The sequence below is a fragment of the Triturus cristatus genome, chromosome 9, assembly GCF_964204655.1.
Source record: "Triturus cristatus chromosome 9, aTriCri1.1, whole genome shotgun sequence".
Taxonomy (NCBI): Eukaryota; Metazoa; Chordata; class Amphibia; order Caudata; family Salamandridae; genus Triturus; species Triturus cristatus.
The window spans coordinates 317,860,376-317,876,329 of record NC_140592.1 but is presented as its reverse complement, the minus strand read 5'-3'; the positions used below and the strand labels follow the sequence as shown (position 1 = coordinate 317,876,329).

At 41.6% G+C, this 15,954-nt stretch overlaps 1 protein-coding gene across 1 annotated transcript in view; it reads right to left on the bottom strand.

The window, feature by feature from the left end:
* The window catches only part of BSN (bassoon presynaptic cytomatrix protein), an 841,563-nt gene that overhangs the window by 135,410 nt on the left and 690,199 nt on the right, over positions 1-15,954 (bottom strand). The window lies entirely within an intron of this gene.

Below are 15,954 nucleotides of genomic sequence, written 5' to 3'. Positions count from 1 at the left end.
ACACAAATCTTTAGGGAGGAATGATTGCAGGCAGCTACCCGACCAGCCTAAGCGTTATTATAATACCCTTCTAATACTGAGTGATGATTTTTGATACAAGAGTTTAGAAATGAATTGTGTAAACCAGGTGAGACTTTGTAGGCATTAAAAGCTGTGGCCTCCATCGCAGCATCTATACAAATTGAAGTAATAAATTATAAGATATTACTTAATCCGCACTTACAGTGTCATGTTTCGGGGTGGTAAAATTAAAAAAAGAGTACAAAAAATAGGTCTAGTGCTTTTGAAGTAACAGCAAGGCAACAAGTTAGTGCTCGCCTGATAACAGAAACAAATAATAGAATGTGTATAGCCCATGAGTTGAGTACATTACTCTTAGGTCGGGAGGATAGTTCAAATCACTATACCTGTAGGTCTGCAGGTCTGTCAACATTAGAAATGTTTCGGCCTGCTGGTATCAAAGATGGAGGGAAGTAGCGAGGATTCTTGAAAGAGGGCAGGTGTATTTAGGTGTAACACTGACCTGTCAATGAGAGGCCTCTGAAGCAGTTAGTTCTCCCAAGACCAGGAGTTGCATTTCCTCCATTCTCTAAGCCTCCTAAACAAAATGTATTCACACATAGAATGATCCCATGTGGCTAGACTGTCAAAATGACCATTTTCTTTTAAAAGCAAGAATCACACGTCAAATGAAGAGGAAAATGCTTCTAATTTCATTTTTTCCAGAAGCAATAAAGTTAGAGATTAGTGGCCTGAGATATTTCTTCCAAATAGTGGAACAATGAACTGAGGTGGTAATTGCTACTGCAGTGCATTGTGTTGATACAGGTGATCCAGGCAGCCTTAAAGTGTCCGCTCCCTTTCTTCAGCATAGAGTTAGATGCCTATCGCCTTCATTAGTTTTTATTTTCCTTTAAAAAAAATATTGAACCCTTTTACATTTCTTTTTGATTACAATAAGCTTCTTATATTAAGAATTGAGTGAGAGACACTACTTTGATATTTTATCAAAAGGAGAATTTTCTTTTGATAGAAATTATAATGATATTGATATATTGCACACAGGCAGGAATATTGTAGATTTATGAGTATGTATGAAGATTCCACAATGGAGAACTTGTAAGTTACTCCAAAATCATCCTCCATGCCTTTCTCAGAAGTCAAAAAGTTTACTTCCCTGACAGACACAACTTCCTAAACAGACTTTGGTGAATTTGTTAATTAGAACTAGAGCTTCCAACAGGGCAGTGATGCTACTGAGAAACTAATAAAAAAGGAGTTCCTTGAGGTAATTGTAGGTTTCAGTGGCCTGACAAGAGGGAATTTAGCAACACAAAAAGATGATGGAGGGAATGCTGAACATTTTCAATCACTTTCCCCCAGGACAGAGGTCTGGGCCTAAGTCCACTGTTTTTTTTCTTACCACGCCATTCCAGTTTGGACCGTGCCATATGCAAATCAGTCTTGACCCTGCTCCCCATAGGAACAGTCCAGCCTGAACTGCCAGTCCAAGTCCTCCTTGGACCGGGAAAAAGCACAATGGGACCGGTCTCGGGGTATCACCCCTCAGCAGCCAGCTACCTTCACTATGCCATTGGATACAAATAGGCCTGGCAGATGAATCAGATGAGCTTAGAAGCAAGACACAGTTATTGAGTTTTATGTAAACAAATCTATCCATTTCTACGCTGAGTGGAAAGGTTAATAACTGATTCAGATTCTGAGGTTATGCTATAGAGGTCCCACGCACAGATTTACTTCTTAAAATGTGTTTTAAAACAGGGAATGGCCAATTTGTAGCCTGCTCATGTTAGTGAGTACGGTTCAGTATCACTTTGACTCTGGTCTTGCCTCTTCTCACCGGCATCCACTAAATGGCTGCCAAGCGCTTCGGATGAACTGTGAGTGGCTTCTTCTCAACACTCGCCTGCATGGATTGACCAACTCTCTATATCAATGAACAGTGAGTGGCTGCCTCTCCACAGAAGCAATAAGTAGCCACCCCTCCATAACGCACTGCAGTGAGGAGCTGGCTCCCACCACCAGTCTGCACTGAGTGGCTGACTTCCACATCAACCAACAGTGATGTCTCTTTGGCAGCTTAGGGTGCCCCTTTCCACCAATTTATAGTCTGTGGCTACCTCACACAGCAGCCCACAGCAAGGGATTGCCTCACCATACTAGCCTGCAGTGAGTGGACGTACTTTTCACACCAGCAAACAGTGAGTGTTCCTGTCTGTGTCGAGCTCCAATGAGCAGCATGTCTCTCTGTTTTCCAGGCATACATTCTGGTTTGCTCATATCATCATCATTATATCACATCTGATGTGTGGAAAATCAGGATCTAGTGTGATCTTCAGGACCATGAACAGAGGGAGAAGTGGTGCTGGTGCATAGGGCGACTCCATCCAAGCTGGTTTCCCTGCAGTGACAGATGGGTTGGTACAGTGCCAGTCGCCTGCCTACTATGTAACTTGATTGTTTGCCAATCTCCAGATCATCTGTAGAGCCGTACGGCCCTTAACATGAGGCTGAGCTCATTCCAGCAGGAGTAGGATGAACTTTCGTTCTACTTTTATAAACACCATACCACTTTAAAGATAAGTTTGTAAGTAAAAACACAAGACATTCTAACACATGAGCACATCAAACAGAGAAGCCTCTTCTTGCCATCCTACTTTCAATATATTTCACACATCCACCAGTCATCCCTGAATCACACCACCCAACATACTATTGCTAACTTCATAATTGTCCTTCCATACGAAACACCCGATAGCCCGTCATTCCACTATCATTTCCAGGTCCCTTTTTTAACACAAAACACTGTCATCATCACTCTTCTACATCAACCCATTTATGCTATTACTCCTTTCAGACTCTTTACACATCACATCTCTGGCAACATCAGCTCTTCTTACAATCAAGTCTTAACCTATCCTTGCCCCGCTTGGTATCCATCTTCCTCCTCAGCTCTTAAACAGTAGTATTATATTATAGTGAAGAGCCTGAGCACGAGCGGGATTAGGGTGAGAACGTGCCCATCCAACATTACTTTGGTCCACCTTCCACCTCAGCCAGCATCTACCAAGTCTATTCTTCACAGCTAGACAGATACTACTGCTATGTCCTATCAGACCCCCAGAAAGCAGCACACACAGGGCAGTAGGGGCAGTAGTATGTGAGTCGGGGCACAAAACATGTACTGGGGGAGGGGTGTCACAAGACTGGGGTAGCAGGATGAGGCTCAAGGCTCCCACATGACTGAGTTGAGTGGGTGGCTGAGAAGAGAACACCAAGCTAACTGAACAGGGTGATATGAGAGTGGTAGAAGGGACTGAACGACCAAGGCACTTCTATCCATGTAGAAGCAAAGCTTTCCTCACATTCATTGCATGTTAAGATCTCTTCACAGGAGATGAAAGACTTTGAAAAAACGTTTACAAAGAGAAACTCTTGAATCATATGTAAGTCCGAAACAATATTAGGCAAATAAGTTGACTGAGTTTTCATTCTTCATTGCTCTTATAGAACACCTTAAAAGGTTTATCAGAGCATAATGCCTAAAACTTACTAACCATGTAGGTGACAGTTTCCAAGAATGCTGCCTTCTAAGAAAGGTGACACACAGAAGCTTTATGTATAGGCGCATATGGTAAACCCATGAATTTTGCAAGGACAATGCTGATTTTACCCGGGGCAGAAGCTTGCTTGGTAAAAGGGAACACCTTCTGATACCTCTAGAAATGTTTCATTTACGGCAATTCAGAGAAAAGAGGTTGATTAATGACTTTTTTCACAAGCCACTTAGTAGCAAAATTATTTTATTAAAGGACAATTGCAGACCTGATCTTGCTACTTTGAAGAGGGACTGCAGCACAGCCTTTTCTTGTCAGTCAATCGGGTTTAAGGTCTTTTGCTTACACCGAATGCTGAACCTTTTCCATTCAAAAGTGTAATAGTTACTGTTGCAGGCCTCTTGGCTTCTTTGAGAATGCCCATGCATTACTGTGGAAAATTCAGGTGTCCATACTGCAGGTATTCCAAACTCAGGCTGCTAATGCCAGAGATAGAAGACTGGGAAATAGGATCTGATTCTGAAATTTAGAAAGAAGTCTGTATGGCATCCTCCTATGTGGCCTTTCTTGTTTAGGACCTCTGCTGCAAAGGCAATTATGCTCATTCAGACTCTGAAGCAGAGGTGTGGAATTGAAAATATATAATATAATATATATATATATATATATATATTACCTACTGGCGGTCGCCAGTAGGTAGTTATAGTTAGGACCCTGTTTCCATAGGAAAACCGCAACATTCTATTTGGAATAACTTTGGCGCCGGTCGACGAATCCTCGCGAAATTTTCAAAACTAATGGGGCGCTACGCTCCGCTCCTACCCTGAAAGTCTCGGGGGGATTCGTCAAGCGGGGGCTGAGAAAAAAGGGGGGTCCCAAAACGCGTTTTTCCCATGCATTTTTCCATAGGACCTTTAGACACAGCTACAGCCCGAACGGCTGAACAGAGTTACTTGAAATTTGGCAGAGAGGTAGTCTACAGGTCAAGGAAGTGCCTTTTGTAGGTCTGGTGTAAATCTGTTCAGTAGTTCCTGAGAAAATAGCATTTAAATCAATATATATATCTGTGGCAGCTTACGGTGCGCTTACGGTAAGCTTACCGTACGCGTACGGTGCCGTGCGCGAGCGCGATTCTGATTGGCTGTTAGATCTTAGTAAACATTTGAATCGGTCGAAACCAGGAAGCGGCGGCCGCCATTTTCTCTCTCGCACTCTGAGGGGGGGGAGGAAAAACAAAGGTTGAAAACATGTAAAGGGGCAGGTTAGACAGCTCCTAACCACCTATCCTTGATTAAGGGGTCCCAAAAGAACCCCCAAGGCAAAAAATTAAATTCTATATTTTTTCTAAAAAACGGCGATTACGCTTACCGTACGCTAAAAATTAATTATAAAAAAAAGATTATCCACATTTCCCCCCCCCCCGTGTGCAAAAGGTGCCCGCAGGGCACCTTTTGTCCATTGTTTATCAAATAATGGAACGTTTAATAGTTTACCTTTCACAACGAAGCGCATAATATGTCCTCCGTGTGCGGACGGTGCGCGAAGCGCATCGTGCGTACATGGCCCATCCAGCGTAACGTGGGCACCGTGCGTGCACGGCACTAACTGCGTAAAGTGGGCGCGCGGTGCTCACTGTGCGCGCACGGAACGCGAAGCGCACCGTGCGCGCACGGAACGAACTGCGTTAAGTGGGCGCGCACGCCACGAACGGCGTAAAGTAACTTAGCATTTAAAAAAACGTACAAATTCACCGAAAAAACCATAGGTTTCACACACGTTATAGTTAGGAATTAGCATTTAAAAAACCTTGCAAATTCACTGAAAAAACCATAGGTTTCACACATGTTATAGTTAGCTGGACATTTTACTCATAAAAAACCAATGAAATTCCCCCGTTATAGTTAGTGCAGGCAACTATAACTCATGCGACCGCAATCCTCTGCTGATGACATATGTGTCTTTATGAAAAAAAATATTTGTAATATATGTATAGCTAAAATTTAATGGAAGAAGACATGGGCAAATAAGTGTCTAAATGCAGTATTAGCATCAGCAGAGGATTGCGGTCGCGTATGTTATAGTTGCCTGCACTAACTATAACGGGGGAATTTCATTGGTTTTTTATGAGTAAAATGTCCAGCTAACTATAACATGTGTGAAACCTATGGTTTTTTCAGTGAATTTGCAAGGTTTTTTAAATGCTAATTCCTAACTATAACGTGTGTGAAACCTATGGTTTTTTCAGTGAATATATATATATATATATATATATATATATATATATATATATACACACATATATTCCACACGAACACACGCGCACCCTTCAGCAGCGTGAAACAGGCCACACCGACGTGCTTTCTAAATTCTTTATTCCAGGCAAAACAGCATGACGCGTTTCGAGGTGAAGCACCTCTTAATCATATGCATAGTTCAAAGGTGGGTTCGTTAGCATTTTAAAACGTAACTGAGACATTGAAGGAGGACAAATGTCCATTTGCTTACTTTTAAAGAGGCAGTCCGTTTTTTTGTTTTCAATTATTCCTTTCCTGTAAAGGTAATGAGTACTTTCTTTACTCTTTTGTCTTTTCAATTCGAAAATCGTTTTGAAAATCATATGCTTGTTAGTTATCCTTTACATATTTATGTTGTTATTCCTTCATTTATCAATCCTCGGACTCCAATGCCCGCAATGCCTCTCACATATCATTCAACCTTAAGTTCCTTCAATGTCGTTCTTGGCAGGACTTCCCAAAGTGTTTCTTTCTACCAGATGCTTGTAAAGCTTTTACTAGGTTAAATACCATGTTACTGCTACATCCGATAGTCACAGAAACTTCAGTGGATTCCACGACCACCCAAGTTAAATTCGTTCTTACTTGCCTTTTTGAAGTAAAGTGTCATCAGTACGACGTGCTCCAGGGAAATCCCTTTGGCAAACTCTGGCAGATTCAAAAGTTCACATCCTAGGTGAGGGGGGCCTCTCGACGTGGCCCTTCCATCCAGCCCTTTTCCATGACAAGTGATATATATATATATCGCACAGAACCTCCTCGCAACAAAAGGCAGAGGCCGCAATAGGGGAATCCATGGAGGCATCTTTATTCCAAATGTAAATGAATTTCGGCAAGGTTTAGCCTTCTTCAGCGCCTGGAATTATCAGGAGGTGTAAACGTCATCGTGAATTTAAATGTCCTGCCACAAGTTAATTGGTTGTGGCCCGCTCCGCCCCAAAGTCAATGCTTTCGCTCACCAATTGCTGCTCACTTAATGTGTGTGAACTACAAGTCTAAAAATGCTGTATTTTTTCACATGGGTAATGCGGGGGTGGCCAATACAGGGCACTGCGATGACATAAAAACCACTGTCCTGTACTGTACTAGAACTCCGGCGCCCCCTTGGGTCCCTAGACCGCATCAACCCCCAAAGTTCTCGAATCAAATTGGCGGGGGCAAGTCTGGATATCCATCCCGCCCAGCGTGGAGTTAATAACTCCAACACCGCCCCATCTCTATGTATATAAAGCTCCTAGTTGCCCCTCTGGTAGAAATGCACTCCACAAAGTCTCAGGAAAGTTCCTTTTATTGGTAAAAATGCCTCCATGCGCTGACAATTTCCACAGCTATGTAATTGATTTCGCCCGATGCGTTTCGAAGCCTCAATGCTTCTTCCTCAGAGGCTCGACGGACATGATGCATGTTAGACACACCCTCTATTTTAGAGTCAATGCCACGCCCTCAGATGGGCATAGAATTCTGGATCTTCTGGTGTGTGTAGAGTTTCAACTCTAGCTGTGGAAATTGTCAGCGCATGGAGGCATTTTTACCAATAAAAGGAACTTTCCTGAGACTGAGACTGCGCGGACTTCTCATCCCTCCACCCTCCCGTCCCCACATACTCAGTAAAAGGGTACACATTATAGTGATGCACAACTACAAGATCCCCCATAACCAAACTTTTGAAAACCAAACTGGTACCCCAACTCCCCCTCCCCGGGACAAGCAGATTAATATCCCCTATCCAAACAACACAAAACTAAGTGAGTCTGTGAAAGTCCACTTACGGAGTGCCCAATTGAGGGAAGTGACCCCGCTGTCCCCTCAACCAGCAGGTCAGCCAACCAGCTCTTTACAACAGCATGTCCAGTGAAATCCACACCCAAGAATGGTCTCAGCATGTCATCCCCAGGGTAGCGTCAAATCAGTCCCTCAGCAGGCCCCACCCCTTTACCCGTTCATCGAGCCACTCAGATGATGCCATCAGTTGCTTCCGGTGTCACCTTCGGCAGTGTATGCTAGAGTTTTAAGAGTCACTAGAGCCATGCTCCGAGTCCGAATCATAGATCAGCACACTGCTCTCCGGGGTTGCATGCCATGTTTCCTTTCCGCTGATCAGTGCAACTCCCTCTATCGCACTCCACTGTTCCAGCTGCACTTGTTCCTGTGTGGGGGCTATGGTGTCTCGTTTTGCTTTCCTGCAACTGGATCTGCCGTTTTCTCAGCTGTCTGGGTCCTCGGGTAGGTCCCCCGCCCTGCCGTCCCTCCAGCCAGTCCCAGGCCTCCTGCAGGGAGCAATCGAACCCCGTTCCCCTCTGGGATGATCACTCTTAGTTTAGCTGGAAACAACATGGTATACTTATAGCCAAGTTGACCGAGTTTCTGCTTGGCGCCTTGGAAGGAGGCCCTATGTCTCTGCACGGTTCACTGATAGAATATCGATGACATAATATCGATGTTCAAAATATCGAGAGAAAAAATATAGACTACAAAAATATCGACTCCCATACCTAAACAGATAAGTACAAACATACTGAATCAAAAATATAGATGTAAAAAATATAGATGTAAAAAATATTGATTTAAATATATATATAACATAAAATAATATATATTAAATATTAATATTACTTTTAACAAAATGAATTACATTTAATATACACTTTAACAAAATATAACAAATAAACTTAATTAAAAAAAGATAAACACACAAACAATCATTTATACATATATATTTATTTTAAAATAATTAATAAACTATTATCTTTAATTTATTTTAAAACTTTAAAATTATATAAAAATAATATATATATATATACATATCAATAATTTAAAAATATATAAAAAATTCTATAATGAATTAAAACATTAAACTATTAAAAAATATCTAAACTTAAATTTCCCAATACAATCAGTGCAACAGTAGTGAAAGTGTTGAATAGCAAAATAATTACATTTACTATTCCAAGTGTTGGATAGCAGAAGGGAAAAAATAACTATTCCCACTCCAAAGAGTGCAACAATAGCGAAAGTGTTGGATAGCGGAGGGGTAAAAATAACTATTCCCACTCCAAAGAGTGCAACAGTAGGGAAAGTGTTGAATCGTGGGGGGGGGGGGGGGGGAGTGGTGGGGGGGATTTATTATTCCCACTCCAGTGAGAGCAACAGTAGGGAAAGTGTTGGATAGCGGAGAAGTACAATTACTATTCCCACTCCAGTGAGTGCAACAGTAGAGAAAGTGTTGGATAGCGGAGGTATAAAAATTACTATTCCTACTCCAGTGAGTGCAACAGTGGGGAAAGTGTTGGATAGAGGAGGGGGGGAAATTACTACTCCTGCTCAAGTGAGTGCAACAGTAGGGAAAATGCTGGACAGCGGAGAGGTAAAAATAACTATTCACACTCCAGTGAGTGCAACATTAGGGAAAGTGTTGGATAGCAAAGAGACAACAATTACTATTCACACTCAAACAGTTAAAACAAAAATAGAAAACATTAGAAATTATAAAGAATCATAAAAATAAATTAACAATATTTAGAAATGAAAAATCAAATATATTAAATATATAAAAAGAAAAAAATATATAATATTAAGTACATATAAAAAACCGACATATTATATCTAATATGAAATATTGAATACATTTATAAATAACAATTCTTTCAAACTAGAATATATTTACAAACAAATAAATTAATACATGAATGTATTTATTATATTTCCTACCCTAGCACACCACACCAATAACAAAACACTTCAACATTTTTAATTACTTTCCCCCCAAATTTAACATAAATAATAATCAATTTAAACAATATTACTAATAAAAAACACTAATAAACAGTAATTAACTACACACACTTTAACACTATGATATCCACAACACACACCTAAATTAAACTCTAAAATATTAAAACACAATTAAAACTTATTCATGAATTTAAAAATATTACTATTAACAAATAACAATAAAGTAATTAAAATGTATTTAATACCCACCCTTTACCTCTTTAAAAGTAAAAACGGACAAAAAAAAACAATTACACAAAATACATATCAAATAATTAACATTAATTAACAACTATATATTAATTAATTAAATACAAATTACTTCCCACCCTATACTCCTATAAACACGAAGACTCACACCTAAAATAATTACACAATTACCATAATTAATTACCAATTAATTAAATTACAATTAATTAACATCAAATTATTAATTCACCAAATAAAAATAAATCACTTCCCACCCTTAACACTACAACACACACCTAAAATGAATTACACAATTACCTTAATTAATTACCCATGAATTAAATTAAAATTAATTAACATACAATTATTAATTCATCAATTAAAAATAAATTACTTCCCACCCTTAACACCTATAAACACCACAATACACACCTACAATTAATTACACAATCGCCATCATTAATTAACAATAAATTAATGAACAACTAATTATTAATTAATTAATAATAAATTACTTTACACTTTTAACACTACAACATCTCAATTAAACAAATATTAATAAATGAAAAATAATCAATACATTTAATATAATTATATTACTTCCCACCCTGTTCCCCTATAAACCCATAACCTGCTACAGAACTAAAAATGCAAAATTCAAATAAAAATAAAATTAATAACCACTAAGAATGTAACAAATATATTATAAATACAAACAATTCTTACACAAAAAAACATTCAACAAATACATATACAATATATGCCAAAATACATAACATTAATAAGCAAACGATATTTTAAACAACTATATTTTTGCAAACGAAATATAACACTTCGATATCTTTAAAATAGATATTACTAACCTTAAGTCGATATTCTTGACCACGATTATTCTTGCTGTCGATATTTCTGACCCACGATATTTGCAATTCGATATTTGGCAACTCGATATTTGTGATTCGATATTCTGGCTCTGCACCCTCTGCACTTCTCTAAAAAAATCGGGGGAAATGCCCACCATTATTTACTCAGAGGTAACGTTTGCATCTTGCTTGTGCCAGAATGTGGTCCCTGTCCTCATAACGCAGGAGTCTCGCCACCACAGTGCGTGGGGGGTCCCAGGCAGGGGCGGCCTCATGTACCCAATGAGCCCTTTCGAGCGCGTAGAAGGCAGAGAGACCCTAACGTGCCACTTCTCTGTGCAATCAACTCTCCAAGTAGTCCACCATGTTGGTCCCTTCTACCTTCTCCGGCAGGACCACCACTCTGATGTAGGTTCTATGGGAGCGATTTTTGGCATCCTTCGCCCGAAACTCCAACGTGCGCACTTTCGCCTCGACCATGGCCAGTTGGTCTTTCAGGGCAGCTAGAGCTGGAGTGGATCCCGACAATTGGTGCTCGTTTGCTGACACTCTTTTGGTAAGGCGTCTGTAGTCATCCTGCAGAATTCCCAGATCCATGCCAATCAAGTCAATTTTCGCCTCCAGCCTCTCACTGGAGGCCGTACTCGCCTGTAGAATATCTTGCGTGGCAGAGTTCCCAGTTCCCTCTTGAGAGCCCGCTGTCAAGACCACGTCCTGGTCGTGTCTCTTAGTTGTTTTTCCTATAGGGCCTACCGGAGAGTAGCTTCCGTCTTGCCTGTAACATTGCTGTGTGTCCTGCAGGCAGTCGTAAGTACCCCGTTCGTGGGAGCAGCCGCACCCCTCTTTATCGGGGTTCATAGATGAAAACGGGCTATCCATGCCGCAGAAAAGGCAAGCAGTCTGGGTATCGTCCCACTAGTGGCAGCCCAGCGAAAGTGCGGCACTAGTGTACAGGACCCTGGTTCTGACTGTCTCACCAGGGAGTCCACGGGGTCAGCAAACTCATCCAGCTTCCCAAAGGAGTGCCCAGCAGCACGGAGCACACCCGGCTACTCTGTAGAGGCCATGCCCTTTCTCATCAGTCTCCAAAGTTTCTCTGCTGCTATGGTTGCGCACCGCTATTGGGCACCTGTCCTCCTGGCTTCACAGTTTTCAGGGCATTACCCTTCTTCTCATTGTTGGGGCCGGTGTGCCCTATTTACACAGTCCCCAGTCCCTCGAGCCGGGGCCAAGGCTAGATGTGGTCATCGCGTCTCTTCAGAGTAGGCTGGGCGAGCCCAACAACCCAACTCAGGCGATTGGCATTCTCTGTAAAAACAACAGTTGATGGACAGAATGCAGAACAATGTCATACATTCACCCCAGTACAGAGATCTGGGTCTAAATCTATCGTTTTTTTGCTCACCATGCCATTCCAGTTTGAACCCAGCCATATGCAAATCAGTCTTGACCCTGTGCCTCATGGGAACAGTCCAGCCCGAACTGCCAAGCCAGGTCCTCCCTGGACTGGAAACAAGCATCCTAGGACCGGTTTCGGGGTTTCACCCCTCTTCAGCCAGGAAAGCTTAATTTCAGTGGCATGGAGAGCTCAGGGCCCATGTCTGGGCATACCTGTCTCACGCGGGGTGACAAATGCAAAAACACCAGTTGATGGACAGAATTCAGAACAATCTCATACATTCACCCCAGTACAGAGATCTGGGCCTAAATCCATCGTTTTTTTGCTCACCATGCCATTCCAGTTTGAACCCAGCCATATGCAAATCCGTCTTGACCCTGTGCCTCATGGGAACAGTCCAGCCCAAACTGCCAAGCCAGGTCCTCCCTGGACTGGAAACAAGCATCCTGGTTTCACCCCTCTTCAGCCAGGTGTCACGGAGAGCTCGGGACCCACTTCTGGGCATACCCGTCCCACGCGGGGTGACAAATGCAAAAACAACAGTTGATGGACAGAATGCAGAACAATGTCATACAATCACCTCAGTACAGAGATCTGGGCCTAAATCCATAGTTTTTTTGCTCACCATGCCATTCCAGTTTGAACCCAGCCATATGCAAATCAGTCTTGACCCTGTGCCTCATGGGAACAGTCCATCCCGAACTGCCGAGCCAGGTCCTCCCTGGACTGGAAACAAGCATCCTAGGATCGGTTTTGGGGCTTATGCGTATAGGTTTCAGGAACAGGACTCTAAATGTCCTACCATGTAGCTTGTTCATCTTTTTACTTATGTCTGTCTGAATAAGACTTTAATTTGCTTTTATTGCTCAGGAATCCCGACACGGGTGAAAATGTGATCTGCATCTATAGGAAGAAGCACGGAGGGTATTTGCAGAGTATTGGCAATTAACTCATCTGCAGATAATTAAAACTTTCAGGAACAGGGCATTTCTTGCTGCTTTTGACGCCGTATTAGCTTTGCAGTATTGTCTGCCTGGTTGACAATTACATTTGCTACAATCGCTCTGGGATCTTGCACACAGATGGAGCTATTTAATGTTTTAATGTTTATGACATCCAATAAAAAAATCACATGAAGAGGATGTAAAAGTCAACGAAGGCTTCAGCTCTAACTTTTCCAACACCGACCAATGGAAGTTTTTGTCCTCTTCTCTTTGTGCTAATGATGAGAAGTTGAGTGCTTGTGTTATGCTTCTCTTGTAGCTTTTTCTGCTCTCAGTAACATGCTCTTGGAAAGAGACCCACATCTGAATTTTAGTCCAGCCTCTTCAGTTGAACTTCTTTGCTTCTCTATCCATGATGGTTTGATAATGAGGCTGAGAGCATGACTAACATGCAGCTGTGTCTTTTTCCAAGTGCGAAAGGCACTCAGTTACAAATATCTTTCAAATATCTGTCAATAACATTTGGAGCAGAGTTTAAACCCCAGTGACTTGGGAGGAAACTGAAAAATCAAAAAATAAAAACGCTCAAAATTATTAATATAAATTAGAAATCTCTCACGGCTATGTATCCTACAACTGGAGAGCACAGAAAAACATATCAGTCATGTATGTACCCGATCACAGATTCACAACCGGAGAAGTGCAGCAAGCACACCTAGCGCCCATAAATGGTGTTGCTAAAAAGAAATTACAAAAAAAAAAATCAAGTGTGGCTTCTGTAATTTGCTGCAAGGATATTCCACCAGAAAGTCACTTTCCAGAGCACATGACAGTGATTGATGAAAACAAACAGCTATTTTTCCTTGACAAATGTCCACCCTTCCTTCCACAGACGCGGGGACCAGTGCCGGTCATGTTTGTTTTTCTGAATTTCATTAAATGCGGAAATGCTTAGGAGCTGGAGAAGTGATACTGGAGAGATCTAATCAACCATCTTCCACCATAGCCTCACGTTGCCAGCGCACCTGACAGCAGCCATTCAGATCTTATTAACCAATTATTCCAGGAGGTATATTTGGGTCATGGCTGTCACCCTAGCCGGGATCTCTGGGTCATCCTCTAAAATTTCCAAATACATGAATGAGATTATCCTCTCACATTACCACTAGGCTGCAGGAAATATGGGATTTCAATATAGCCTTGGAGCTTGAACTTGGTTAACGTTATTCATTTCAAAGGCAAAACTGTAAACTTTTTTAAGTGGGCTTCTTCCCTAGCCTGGGTGCTGTCTTCATGTAACCTGAAGTGCCAGGGTCCCTGTGCAAACCAGCACTTTAGGGACCTTTGTGTAAAGCTGTATTCGTATTCCCACGCTGGGATGCTGCTAGAAACATAATCCAGCACCTTTTCCAGGCACCATAGTGCTGACACCCACCTTACTGCACCAGCAAGCCTTGTAAGTTCAGTTTGCTAAATATATCAAACTCTGCCAAACAATTGCTCAGGATTTGATTTGTTGCAACTAGTCTGCTAAATGCGTAATATTTCTCAGCCTTGCTAGCTTTAATCCTGGTACTCAGTGTTTTCAGTACTGTGTTCACCCAAGCAACCCATGTGCGGTGGATTGCTTAGTGCTGTCTCTACAGTTTCTCACTGCACCAAGATCATACTGAACATGCTCAAGATGGGTCCCTTCAGATTCTTGTAACCTGCTCTTTACTTTTGTGTAGAGCTGAAATGTTATCAGGACACTGCTAAAAACATCTATCTACAAAGGCAAATCACAATGTTCTCTATCTACATCCAGCACAGTAGATCAAGAGCTGTTAAGCAATCAGTAACATCAGTTTCCACCACACAGCTTTCGAGGCCTTTCTTAGGGATATTGGCATTAGTGTTTTTTCAAGCTGTGATTGCTATTCACACTTCCCCCAGTAGGTGGTACTAGTGGAGAGCTCTTGGCCTTCACTCTCACAGCCCTCAACTCAAATGATCTGATTGTGTCCGCATGGGTCATTCTCTGCAGAAGCAGTCATACATCTCTTTCCAGTTCCTAGCAAAGCCACGGTTTGTTTCCTTTCATCAAGGATGCACTTTCTATCTCACTCTCTATGTCTCTCTCTCACTCACTCCCCACTTCTTCACTGATCAGACTTCAGCTCCTCCAGGGTAGCACTCTAGGAAAACAGCAAACTACTTGCTTGGAAGAGAATTTCATGGACAGGGCTCTGAGCCCTGTGAGGCCATTTTGGGTACTATGTAAATTCTCATTTTGAAAGGCTTCTTCTGCTGTTGTATATCCTTGTTCTAAGATGACCTATCTAAACTCATCCCAGACTCGATAGCTTATCCTGAACTCTGGTCTCTTCTGTTTACTGTATGAGAAATAATTATCTCTTTACATAGCCTTCCCATAGATGGTACTTTAAGTTTGAGCAACAATTTAAGTAAATAAATAGCATTACCATCCCTTGGCTGGATGTTTTCTTTTTAACTATTAAGAATAAACCTGTTATATGTGAACATGGCAGAGGGCTTGCTCTGAAAAAGACCTTACAAAAATACTTTTTGTAAAACTATTACGCATAAATGAATGTTGGTAATCATGCACAATCCCAACCATTGTCAACAATGTAATTGCCAGACACTTTAGTTAAGTCTCTGGCCTTTGTCCAGTCCTTACCAAGCTGGGGATATCTTATCCTATTTCATGATCGTGCAAAAATGCACACAATCTGCACTCAGCACACTCTATTTATAACTATCTCACCACCTGTCAGTAGTTCCCAGTCTCCCCTGCACACCCTTGCTTACACCTTGTCCACTCTAAGAATGGCAACAACGTTCTTGAATCCTAGGCCAGACCCGACAAATATACTGCAAGAACTGTCTTCTTGCCTTGTTTTCTTTCTAGTA